At 42.8% G+C, this 13826-nt stretch overlaps 1 protein-coding gene across 2 annotated transcripts in view; it reads right to left on the bottom strand.

Moving 5' to 3' along the window:
• PUSL1 (pseudouridine synthase like 1) overlaps positions 1 to 13826 on the bottom strand; it is an 873916-nt gene that overhangs the window by 683723 nt on the left and 176367 nt on the right. The window lies entirely within an intron of this gene.

The raw sequence follows: 13826 nt of genomic DNA, 5'->3' as shown, positions 1-13826 counted from the left end.
CCTCCCCTATATATACTAAACTATGCAAAAGCAACTTGAACAAGCTGGCCATCTACTACAATAACATTGCCAGAGTTGCAACTGGGTCTACCTACAGAACCCATCATTGTAACAATTTTAAACAGCTAGGATGGTTAGAGTTGCCAAATCTTCTACTATTTAACCAACTAACAGTTGCCCACAAGATCCTGTATCAACCTAACATACCAATACTTACAAATCACCCCCTATAGCAACCTAAAGACCCTTCGCTCATCTAATAAACAACTTGTGCAAATAGGTAAAACTAACAATTTGGCTGGTGACTCTCTGTTCTCTAATACTGTGGGCAAAACCTGGAACTCCCTCCCCGGTGACCTAACCTCCCTTTCCTCAATCACCCTATTTAAAAGCAAACTGAAACCATACCCTAAATCACAATAGTTATGCCCCTGTGCTAACCCTGACTAACTTCCTCACTTATCTATGGGTATTAATCATCTTATCTGTATGTGCTAGTTACTTTTCTGTTACCAAAAAAGAGAGTGTGGCTCTACAGTTAAAAAGTTTTACTAGCGATTTCTCTGTATGACTAACTATACCTGATATGTACTAAAATCTGTAAGCAAAAATCCAATGAATAGTAAAAAAACTGTAATGTACCTCCATTTGTAAAATGTCTCTTACTGTAAATAATAATGTGACTGTAGAGCTTTTCTCCCCGGGCCTCTACTGAAAATGGACATGTATCCAGTTGGACTAGCCCGGTCAACAAATGTAAAATAAATAAATGTCTAAAGCTGTATCTGGGAAACAGATGCAGTGAGTATGAGTGTATGTGTAAACACCTGTACACTGCATTGCAAGGTAGGTTAGTAATGCTTCAAGCATATAAAAATTGCAAGCCTATGAAAACATTAAACAAGAAACAGACTACAGCAGTAATACAATACCTGCATAACAGACATGGAATTCAAAGGCACAATGCTTGATAAGGGCTAGACAATGCTGAAACCTCTGCTGGAGAACACCAGAAGCTCAATAAAAGTATAAAATAAACTTTAATAGTCAAAATATAAAACAATACGCTTTTTTGTCTAAAAGCATACAGACTTTTTCAGGTAAAACTTGCCAAGTTTAGAATTTGCTCTTAAATAAGCTTCTAAATCACATGACAACTCCACTGCAAAAAATGGCTCCAAACTCTTAAAGCAGCAGTTGTCTAAAATCAGATACAAATCTTACTCAACCCATGTGTATTTTGATTAAGTCATAGGCTCATAAATTACCGTAATATAACAGCATACAAAAATTGCATAATAAATAAAAAATAAAAAATGCAAGCACAATCACCTTTCATGCGCTTTCCTTTTAAGTAAGCGCTGTATTGCTATGACTTCATTGAGTCCTGGGGGTATGCTGAAGCATTCAAAAAATTCTACCATCAAAGTTACCTCTCTCGAATCAATAATTTCCAAGGACCACCCCAAGGATTAGCTTCCACTTCATCTAAAATAACAAACAGAAAATGGTGGCCCGACCATTGCTGAATATGTTTATAGAGAGCATTCTTAGATTCAGCTTTCCTTATTTCATAACTGTGCTCATATATACAATCTCTAAGTTTGTGCTCTGATTTGTCAACATAAAAACTATTACAAAGTTGGCATACAGCAGGATAAACAATCTCTTTTGTATAGCAGTTAAATTTTCCAGGAATGCAAATCACTTTATCACGGATTGAAAAACTACTACACACAATGTCCTCAATGTCCCTGGCAAGTTTTATCTGAAGAAGTCTGTATGCTTTTAGATTAAAGTGCTTATTTGTTTTATATTTTGACAATTAAAGTTCATTTTTACATAGTTGTTAAGCTTCAGGTGTTCTCAAGCAGAGTTTTCAGCATCGTGTATTAGTTTGGTTTGTTTGTTTCTCAATATGATAAGCTACAGAAATATAAATACAGCGCTTACAGCCACATTAGGTGCAGTTCATACCTTTCAGCTCTCCAGATTTTCACTTCACTGCATATCCATAAATCAAATGGTTCTAGTGCTACTTATTCCAGGGACTTAAATATAGATTGCAACTTTAATAGGACATGCTGGAGGGACAGATTTATCTCTCGGTAACTGCCACGTCTTTGGAACAGGCTACCAATTCATGTGAAACAGAGCACCTCTGTGACACTGTTCAAGAGGAACCGGGATGAGTGGATGGGGCACCATAAATTCTTACCAGGGATAGCGCCCACAACCCTCCTGGACATGGGCAGTCATCACTAAATGCAATCTTGGGTATGAGTAGTACCGCTGCGGTATTACATTGGGTTAAAACAGCTGGTCTTAAAATGGCCTCCAGTTTGATAGCCTACTAATTTTCTTATGACCCTATAGTCTGTTCCTCATAAAATGTGCGTTTTTCTGGATTTTGTAGCAAATAAATGAGGACTGGATTCACTAAATAATGACAGACATTTGAGTTTCATGTTTCATAACCTTCAGTAAATGCATGTAACACAAGATCTTTTATTCTAGCAACTTTCTAAGTTTATAACAGGAACGTTTAAAACACATCCCTATTTCTGGGGCTTTGTCTCCCCATTATCTTTGGCTTTGCCCACATTTTTTGTGCTAATCTTCCAACATAAACGATCTGTCAAAAAACAAATTGAAGGTCATGCTGCTTAACGCTAGGAGCCTTTACCTGAAAAAGCACTCACCGGAGGCTATCCTTGCACTAGAAGATGCTGATGTCTGTATGGTCACGAAAACTTGGCTCAGGGCTGCGAAGAGCACCCCTGCCTTACCAGGCTATACCTCATTTTGACCCCAAAATAAGGTCGGGAAAACTAAGGGTGTTGGAGTCTCTATCTTCATTAAGGACAGGCACACCTCCAGACAGGTTTGCTAGTATGGTGCACTGGAACTACTGCAGGTGCAACTGACAGTTGGCAAGATACCCATCCAAGTTATAGCCAGCTATAGACCCCCTCCATGACTCAGGATATCCATTCCTCTTACCTGGATCTACTTGACTTCACTGAGGTACCTCCTAACACCCTGATCCTTGGTGACTTCAATTACCCCACCACAGACTGAGTGAACCATTCCTGCACTAATGCACTCACTCAATGATTCCTTGATTTCATCAGTTCTAACACATTGGACCAGCTTGTCTCATCCCCCACAAGGGGAGATAACATTCTGGACTTGGTTCTCACTAACATAGGCAACTGCTGCAACACACCTACAGTATGCTCTTCCCTGGTGAGGTCAGATCATCGGACTGTCTCATTCGAAGTTTCTGTCCCACCCAACCCTCCCCCAACCATAATCAAGTTAAAAAAACTTCTCAAAAGCTGACTATAACCTCCTAAGGGAGGGTATCTGTAACTTCACACCACCGTCCCCCTAAGAGGATGCAGACAACTATGCTGAACAGTATATGCCAATGCAGTTTACAAGCATCTGCACAACTGCATGGACTCAACCATACCCAACAGAACTAAACCAGCTCCTCAAGGAAACACAAACCTGTTTAGTGGACATACTCTATCAACAAGCTTTACAACAAAAGGAAGAAACTGTTGTCCAATGGTAAAAAGGAACATATTCCAAATTGCAAATTTCCCTCCTTAGCCTCAACAAGCAAATTAGATCACTAGTGAAAGTCTCCAAAACCAATTATGAATCAAAATTAGCCTCTGAAACAAAGGGACATGACAAAGCTTTCTTCAGTTACGTCAGGAACCTCCATGGCAAAGCCCAGGTTTGTTCCGAATTAGTACTTAACAGTATCACTTACACCGATCCTGTTGAGTTAGTCAACCTGCTAGTAGACAGGTTCAGTGCAAACTTCACCCCCCCCAAATGCCTTTTTCGACATCCCGATACTTGTCTCACACCTCACATCTCTCTAGATCCAGTACTAAAGGCCCTATCCAAGGCAAAGAACACAGCTTCCATGGGACCTGATAGTATCCCAGGCTGTATTCTGCACCATCTCCAGCAAGAACTGGCTTCGCCACTGAGTGCCCTGTTCAACCATAGCCTAGATACAGGCTTCATTCCAGCAGAGTGGAGAACTGCCATTGTCATCCCCTTGCACAAAGATGGTGCCACTACTGACCCTGGAAACTACTGCCCCATTAGCTTGACTAGATCTCATAAACAAGAACATAGGCAATCTCCAAGCACTTGACCCCACCCAGTTTGGATTTGTCTACGGCAGATCTTGCCTGCTGAACCTGGTTAACTTCTTTGAGACTGTCACCAAGGCCCTGGATGATGGAAGGTCAGTGCATACAGCTTACTCTGACCTAGCCAAGGCCTTTAACACAATCTCCCACTCTGGCATCATCAAAAACCTAACACAACTTGGCGTAAATCCCTATCTCATCAGGTGGGTGGCCAAATGGCTCACTGACAGGTACCTCAAAGTGAAAAAAGGTGCCTCCACCTCTGATCGCAGACCTGCCACTAGTGGAGTTCCCCAGAGATCTGTCCTGGGGCCCCTACTATTTGGCATCTACTTCTCAGAGGTCCAGGCAAAGACAAAAGGCCTGTGGCTGACCAAGTTTGTGGATGACTGTAAGTTGGGTGCTGTCACTGACTCCCCAAATGATATTAACATACTGCAAGAGGGTCTCACAGCGACTAATGACTGGTTTCAACGTTATGGCCTCAAGCTAAATGCAAAAAAAAAGTATCATCATACCTATGATGCCTGTGCACTGGCCCAGTAATCAAGGAGCCTCAATCCTTACCACTAGCACCAGTTAAGGGCATGCACATTGAGATGATAACAAGTACACACACAGTAAAGTACAATTTACCTTAAGAGCACACAGAGATCACAGTCAGTCTAGGGCTGGTTTCTTCCTTTCTCTCCAGATCCCAAATAAGACTCCCCACTGGCACAGCTATAAGGTCCAGATCTCGGTCTAGTGGGGTCAAGCTAAAACCTCCAGCACACTCTCTGTCCAAACAGTGCTTCATGTCCCTGCCCAAGTAGCTGACACACACACAAACTTTAAGATTTGATTTAGATACAAAACACACAGACACTCCTGGGGAAGGCTGGCACAGGTTCTCCAGCTGTGCCCCCTTTCTGCCCAGACTATAAGGTAGTACCGACTGCTACCAACCACTAATATCAGCTACTATAAGGCCCCTCCCAAAGGGTGTCCAATTTCACTGTGCAATATTACTGCTATCCAAATAGTAAGTGTGCCAAACAGCAAGACTATTGGAGTGGCTTGGACAGTATCACCAAATACATGCAATGTAGAGTGTAGAGGTTCATAGGTTAGTACTAAGCTAACTGCTCTTGCGAGCCATTTTAAGCCTAGCCAATTATCCCTTGTGAGACTCGAACCCTGCACCTTGTGTTTGTGAGGCAAACACCTTAAGCATTTGGCCACCCTCCCAACCCTGTACTCTAAGAGCTTAAATTATCTCTAGACAAAACAGCCACAGTTGAAAAGTTTAAAAAATATTTAATAATAAAAACATAAGACAAATTTCATCAATTCAACACAGTGCTACTCAAGAGTTCATAAATCACAGGAATTTTAAAATAATATTGTAAGATAGTCTGACATAAATATAGAAAACAGCTAGACGAATCCGGCTAACTTCCTATCTAACTCTAAGAGAAACTATGCCCTAAATAACTTTGCTTAAAAGGCAAAGTGCTGTTGAGTTGTTGTCAGCTTCAGACAAAATCCAAAATGCTCAATCTTTCTCTCTGATGACACAATCTCCCACTCGGGCATCTCTGAAAAAGTCTTAAATTGATAATACCCAGTACTGCTGAGTCATTTCACATTAGATCATTTTTATCACTTCTCCTTTAGTTATCAGGCTAACAGAAGCTCAAAATTTACATTTCTTTGTAAGCTGCACCTGGCCAGGAAGCCACAGCAATACAAGACACGTTTACATGTAAAATCTAGCCATTATCTCTATGTTAATAACAATAGAACAAATTTGCTAGCTCAGACATCCTGCCTCCTAGCTTGAGATCAAACACAGCTGTAATTCTTTACTTAACAGCTTTCTTCTGGCAGAGCACACTGTGGTTACAAGCCTGTAAATTATATTAACATTTACAATGACATAGAATTATCTACAAAATTCTATCTAGCTAGGCTGTCAGTCTTCACATATCTCCCCCCCCCCCCCAGAGAACTCAAGCTAGTCTTTCAAGTGACCCCTGAGAAACACTGGTTGAGAGGGATAGGTCTACCTGAGTATACCTTACCCCATTCCCTGTCTTGAGAGCCCATCTGCATTGGTGTTGCTAACCCCATTGTGGTATGGCACTGACATATATGCTTGCAACCCTAGGCTCCAACTTAGCAACTTGGAATTTTGCTGGCTGGCTCAGTGTTACCATGTTACGGGATTGTGATCTATAACTACAGTGAATTTTCTTTCATACAGATAAGGCTGAAGGTATTGCAGTGTCAACACTATGGCTAGACATTCTTTTTCTACAGCTGCATAGCATTCCTCCCTGGGTTGGTGCCTATGACTGAGATAAACCACTGGTTGCTCTTCTCCCTCTGAAGAAATCTGGATAAGTACAGCCCCCACTCCATGGTTTGAAGCATCCACTTGCACAACAAATTATTTGCTGTAATCTGGACTGGCTAATAAAGGGGGTCCTCCCAAAGCTTCATTAAGCTTCTGGAATGCCTTGCTCACATGCTGGGGTCCACACTACCTTATCTGGCAGCTACGGTACTATAACTGGGGACGAACTTTCTGTAGTATCCTGCTGTCCCTAAAAATGCCCTCACCTGCTTTTTGTAACAGGTGCAGGCCATGCCTGAATGGCTTCTACTTTGGCAAGTTCTGGTCTGATCTCACCACTCCCCACTCAATGTCCCAAGTAGAAGACCTATGCCATAACCACCTGACATTTGCTCAGCTTAATGGTCAACCCTGCCCTCTGTAGTCTGCCCACCACCTCCCAGAAATTATGATGGTGCTTTTGCCAGGAATGGCTGTAGATGGCAATATCATCTAGGTAAGCAAAAGCTTGCTAGGATATGATCTACCAGCATCTGGAAGTCGCTGGGGCATTTTTCATCCCAAAGGGCATCTTTGTGAACTCATACAAGCCAAATGGAGTCATAAAGGCTGACATCTCTCTAGCACTGGGAGTCAAGGGCACCTACCAGTAACCCTTGGTAAGATAGTTAGCCCCACCCAGCTGCTCTAAGTCTTCATCTGTCCTAGGCTTGGGATAAGCATCTGACTCTGTGTGACTATTTAATTTCCTGTAGTCCACACAGAACCTGGTATTGTCATCCTTATTTGGTACCAGCACCACTGGGCAGGCTTAGGGACTGTTGGACTTCTGAATTACCCGTAGTTCCAACATTTCCTGTATCTCCTCCCTCAGAGTCTGTTTGTCTCTCTCAGGCACCCTATAAGAGGCCTGCCTAATAGGCCTTTGGAGTCCTGTATCCACTTGGTGGTGCACCCTGGTTTCCCAGTGAACATGTCTCCAAACTTCTGTAACACTGCTTGGAGTTCTCAAACCTGGGTAGGAGATAGCTGCTGGGATATTGCTACCCCTTCCACTGAGGTGACAGTCTGAGCCTCACTGAGGAGATCAGTCACCAGATCTCCCTCAGACTCTTCCAACAATCCACTGCAAATACTTAACACAAGAGCCGCCCTATCATGGTATGGTTTCATCATGTTAACATGGTACAATTTGTGCCCCTGCCTCCTGCCTAGCAGTTCTACCACATTGTTAACATCACTGACCTTCCTTATCACCTTGTAGGGTCCCTTCCAGGTTGCTTGTATCTTGCTGTGTCTGACAAGAATGAGAATCATTACCTGTTGCCCTACAGCATACTCTCTAGCTCGAGCATTCCTGTTGTATCAAACCTTTTTCTGTTGGGTTTCTGCCAGCTTCTCCTGGGCCAAGCCCATGAGTTCCCTGTGCCATTTCCTGAGGATTAGGACATATTCCACAACAGACTCCTTGTGAGATTCACACTCATCTTCCCACTCATCACAAACTAAATCTAGAGGTCCCCTCAACCTATGCCCATACAGCAACTCAAAGGGTGAAAAATCTGTGGATTCCTGGGGAACCTCTCTGTAAATAACAGATGGGGTAAACATTTGTCTCAATTGCTCTTAAACTGGTCTGCAAATGTATGTAGCATGGACTTGAGTGTAGACTTTAACCTCTCAACAAGACCATTAGTCTGGGGATGGTACGAGGTGGTCTTTAGGTGCTTCACCCCACAGTACTTCCACAGACAAGCCAGCAAATCTGATACGAAATTGGCACCTCTGTCAGTCAGTAGTTCTTTTGGGAAACCTACCCTGCTGAAAATTTCTAACAAAGCATTTACCACCTTTACTGCCTCAATGGAGGACAAGGCCATTGCCTCAGGATATCTTGTAGCATAATCTACTACAACTAGGATATACTTTTTCCCTGTGGAACTTGGGGTATTCAGAGGCCCCACAATATCCATAGCTACCCTCTGAAATGGCTCTTCAATCACAGGCAAAGGCATCAAAGGAGCTCTCACCTTGTCTCCTGCCTTGCCTACCTTTTGACACTGCTCACAGGTCCTGCACTACTCTGTTACATCTCTGGAAACCCCAGGCCAATAAAAGTTCTGCATAATATGTCTCTTTGCACATTGCATACCCATATCACCTGCAAAGGGAATATCATGGGCTATGGCTAGCAGTGCCAGATGGTAGGCTCTAGGCACTACCAACTGCTGTATTCTCTCATCTTCTCTGACCCTCCCTCAGGGGTCCACTCTCTAGACAGTAACCCTCTGTCCCAGTATACAGATTCACCCTTCCCTTGAGAATCAGGTGCCTCACTAGCTACCTACCTCAGGCCTTGTAATGTAGGGTCCGAGAGCTGAGCGTGTCTCAACTCTCTCTTAGTAAACCTTCCCTGCTCCCCTTCCACAGGATGTCTGGTATCCCCTGACAACAGTGCCTCACTGTCAGCCTGGGTATTACTACTCACCTCTACCTTTGCAGTCACTCGTTCAAGGGAACATCAGTACCACAAGCAGCTGTGGCTCACCTTCAGTCTCACTGCTACCAGGTAGCTCCCTCCCTGAAGTAACCACCTCACCAGTCCTGGCTGCAAGTGTGCAGTCTGTCTGGGTCTCCTCCAGGCTACCAGACCCACATGCTTGTCTCCAAGCCTGACTGCGTGTAACTGCATAAACACATGGTACTGCCTCATCAAAATCCTTCCCTATCAGGACATCTGCAGGACGGCAGTTTGGTACCCTTGTTGTCTCAAGACAACCTAGTGTTGGCATCTTGTCCTTCCTACTTACTGGCTCCCAAACCTTTTGTTCCCCCACCTTGCCTCTGTGCCCATCCATATGCTACATGGCTCCACTGGTTGCATTCAAAACATTTAACCCTAGGTCCTGGATGTGTACCTGGACTAGTGGCTTCCTCTGCTACTGGCAGATTCTGATGGGGCAGTCTGGGCTGCCCACCATGGGTTCCTTTAGACCCATGAGCAGCTCTGGGTGTCCCTTTCCTGTGCAGAGATGCCCTGCTTGCTAGGTATAGGTCCCCCTTCTTCTCAACTCATCTGAAGTAGCACATTGTCTATCAGCTTACCACATCCTCAGGCAAAGTGCTAAGGGCTTGTTCCCTCAGCAAAAGGTCAGCTAGCATTCAAAAGTGGTGATATCCACTCACCCACCTATAAAAATAAGTGCTTAGTTCAGCAACATATTCACACACACTTTCATCTGCCTTCCGTCTATGCTCAGGAAACTTTTTCCTGTAAGCTTCAGGTGTTAGCTTAAAAAATTCTAGCAAACAATTCTCAACAGCAGTATAATCAAAAATTCACAATAAGATAATTCAGACAGCACAACTACAGCTTTACCATGGAGTAAGGGGTTCTTAACCATACCCAGAGCCTTTGGTCAACATCATACTGTTAGCATATCCTCTCAAACATATGAATGAAACTATCAAAATTATCCCCCTCTGTAAACTGCGAAAGACATTTACTGACCTTTTGTGCTTCTGGGGTCCAGTTACTCCCTTCCCCATTACCTCCATGACTCTGGCAAAGAATCAGCATGTCCTTTTCGTGCTGCCTCTGCCTCTCCTTCTCCTCAGCTTCCAGGCATAGCAGTTTCTCAATCTCCTCAGCTTGTAGATGTCTCAGTCTCTCTGCTGCTTCTGTTTCCAAACACCTGGCCTCCAACTGAAATCTCTTCATCTCCAGATGGATTTTTAAGTCCTCTGCAGAAAGGCTGAGCTGTCCATTCTCTGAGTGTTGTACATCTCCAAGGCCAGTCTGATCATCCTCCTGGTTGCTGTTCTGTGATGCAGCTGTCACCAAAGCTGCAATCATGTTTGCCTTAGTCAGGTTTCCATGCACCAGTCCTTTAACATGGCACATCTCAGCCAAATGGCTTCTTGTCAGCTTACCATACTCCTCTGCTGACATGCTTGTCTGCTCTCCCTGACTAATTAAGCTAACAAAAGAAATAAAACAATTGTGATCTGAACTCTGAATATTCACTGCGTGGCTGATTTAGAGTACACAAACACCATCAGTGATCACTGTACACAAGTTACAGGAATTCAATATCCACACCACCACTACAAGCCAATTAGCATGTGATGTGGCTAACTCACTACTATCAAACAATTAATATCTGATGTGGATATCCCATCAATCCCAAACAATTAATATGTGATGCCCATGCACTGGCCTAGTAATCAAGGAGCCTCAATCCTCACCACTAGCACCAGTGAGGGGTGTGCACATTGTGAGGATAACAAGTACACACACAGTAAAGTACAATTTCCCTTAAGAGCACACAGAGATCACAGTCAGTCTGGGGCTGGTTTCTCCCTTTCTCTCCAGATCCCCAATAAGACTCCCCACTGGCACAGCTATAGGGTCCAGACCTTGGCCTAATGGTCAAGCTAAAACCTCCAGCAGCCTCTCTGTTCATCCAGTGCTTCGTGTCCCTGCCCAAGTAGCTGACACACACACACACACACACACACACACACACACACACACACACACACACACACACACACACACACACACACACACACTTTAAGATTTGACTTAAATACAAACAGACACTCCTGGGGAAGGCTGGCACAGGTTCTCCAGCTGTGTCCTCTTTCTGCCCAGACTATTACGTAGTACTGACTGCCTCCAACCACTAATATCAGCTACTATAAGGCCCTTCCCAAAGGGTGCCTGATTTCACTGTGTAAAATTACTGTTATCCAAATAGTAAGTGTGCCGAACAGCAAGACTATTGGAGTGGCTTGGACAGTATCACCAAATACATGCAATGTACCCTAAGAACTTAAAGTATCTCTACACAAAGCAGCCACAGTTGAAAAGTTTAAAAATATTTAATAATAAATAATAAAAACACAAGACAAATGTCATCAATTCAACACAGTGCTAATCCAGAGCTCAGAAATCACAGGAACTTTAAAACAATATTGTAGGATAGTATGACATAAATATAGAAAACAGCTAAACTAATCTGTCTAAATTCCTAACTAACAAGAGAAACTATGTCCTAAATAACTTCACTTACAAGGCAAAGTGCTGGTGAGTTGTTGTCAGCTTCAGAGAAAATCCAAAATGCTCAATCTTTCTCTCTGATGACACAATCTCCCACTCGGGCATTTCTGAGAAAGTCTTAAATTGATAATACACAGTACTGCTGAGTCATTTCACATTACATAATTTTTATCACTTCTCTTTTAGTTCCCCAGACAAACAGAAATTCAAAATTTACACTTCTTTGTAAGGTGCATCTGCCCAGGAAGCCACAGCAAAACAAGACACTTTTACATGTAAAATCTATCTATATCTCTGTCTTAATAACAATAGAAAGAATTTGCTAGCCCAGACATCCTGTCTCTGAGCTTGAGATCAAACAAAGTTGTAATTCTTTACTTAACTGCTTTCTTTCAGCAGGGAACACTGTGGTTACATTTTTGAAGTTCAGCATATAACACAGTTTTCTTACATTTAGTTTTCTTTACATTTGTAAAACAAGTCTACAGATTATATTAATATTTACAATGGCACATAGTTATCTACAAAATTCTATCTAGCTAGGCTGGCAGCCTTTACAACACCATTCGGCAAATACACAGCCCCTACTGATTACATCAACGGCAACCCTCTAAGCACACAACCTGTGGTGAGAGACCTGGGCACTCAGGTTGATAACTATCTCACATTCGACCATAATGTGGTGGCAGTGGTCAAAAAAGCCTTTTACATGGTTCATCCCATCCAGAAAAAAAAGAGGTTCTTACCTCTCTATACTCCTTCCTCATTAGACCAATACTTGAATATAACACTCCATTTGGTATGTACATCTCCAAACATCTGTACCAACTAGAAAGGCCACTGAAATACCTGATAAAGAGAATCCATGGCCTTCAACACCTGTCCTATGCAGACACCTGTGTCCCTCACTGACTGGAGTGACAGGTGTTGACTGAGGTTTCATTTTGGGGATAAAGTCTTGGCTAGGCTTGTAAGGGGCCCAAGGCCATTAGCCTAGTAATCCCCTATGATTCTAAGAGGTTGAGAGCATCAGCAAATGATAGGGGAATTGAATGCAAAACTGAAGGCAAATGGGATGAAACTAAGTACAGATGAGACAGTGGTAATGTCAGAAAATTGGGGAAATAAGAATACACTGAGAACTCAGACAGAGGAGAAGGCAGTTTAACAGGTTAACAGCTTCAGGTTTCTGGGAGGGGTGGTTTAGGAGAAGGGAAGTCTGAATGAAGATGTCAAAGCTAGGATCTGGGGGCAAAAAGTGTCAGGTGTAGTGTATGACAGAAGAACGTCAAAGAAACTGAAAAGTACAAGACAGCTGTGCAACCAGTACTACTGTATGGTACAGAAACCTGGGTAGTAAAGGCAGAGCAGATGAAGAAGCTAGAGATGATGGAAATTAAGTGCCTGAGAAGGATGGTATGATGCTCACTGTGGGACAGACAAAGAAATGAGGGCATAAGAGCAGAAGCCAAAGTAGTTACAATTGCAGAAAAGATCAAAGAGAACAGATTATGGTAGTTTGGGCACATGTGCAGAAAAGCAGAAGACAATCTGGTGAAGATGATTTGGGACAGACAGGAAGAAGGTAAGAGGAAATGAGGACATCCGGCAAATAGGTGGATGGATTGTAAGAGAGAAGATCTGTGACAGTCAGGCATGAGTGTCCAAGGTGTCAGGAGTGTAGCACTAAATAGAGAGAGATAGCAACAGTTAACATGAAACCCTGACACCATGTAGAAAAATGGGGAAAGGGGGCTGCTGATTATGTTGAGAGCTATGGCACAGTTCATAGCTTCACGGGTGTATTCTAAGCCGCTGGTATGTGAACTATGGTAGGCTTAGCCAGTGAGACCACAGAAGACGAACCCTTAAATGTGGGATAATATCTCAGAAGATGATGGCAGGATATAGAGTTAACTTTGGAGATAGGAAGAGAATGGGTTTAACTTTGATTATGTTAGATGGAAAGGTAATATGGAGATAATAGAGAAAAACAGGGCGAGAAGCAGAAAAGGAGGGAATGAGTTGTGATAATCTTTAATTTGTCATAGTTAAATGTTTATAGCCAGTGACTCCTGAGATGAATTGATATGATTGCATCCATTCATCTAACTGAATTCTGTCTCGTATGTAGAGAAGCTTGTTCCACAGGTAAGAGTTTTATCCCTTTTTAAGGATAAATTGATGTTGGTGTAAGAAATCTTTCAATACATGAGAATTGCCAAAATGTTATAGTGTT

The sequence above is a fragment of the Protopterus annectens genome, chromosome 2.part1, assembly GCF_019279795.1.
Source record: "Protopterus annectens isolate FY-2018-M chromosome 2.part1, PAN1.0, whole genome shotgun sequence".
In the NCBI taxonomy this organism is placed as follows: Eukaryota; Metazoa; Chordata; order Ceratodontiformes; family Protopteridae; genus Protopterus; species Protopterus annectens.
Note: the sequence above shows the minus strand (reverse complement) of the source record. Positions and strands in the feature narration are given on the sequence as shown.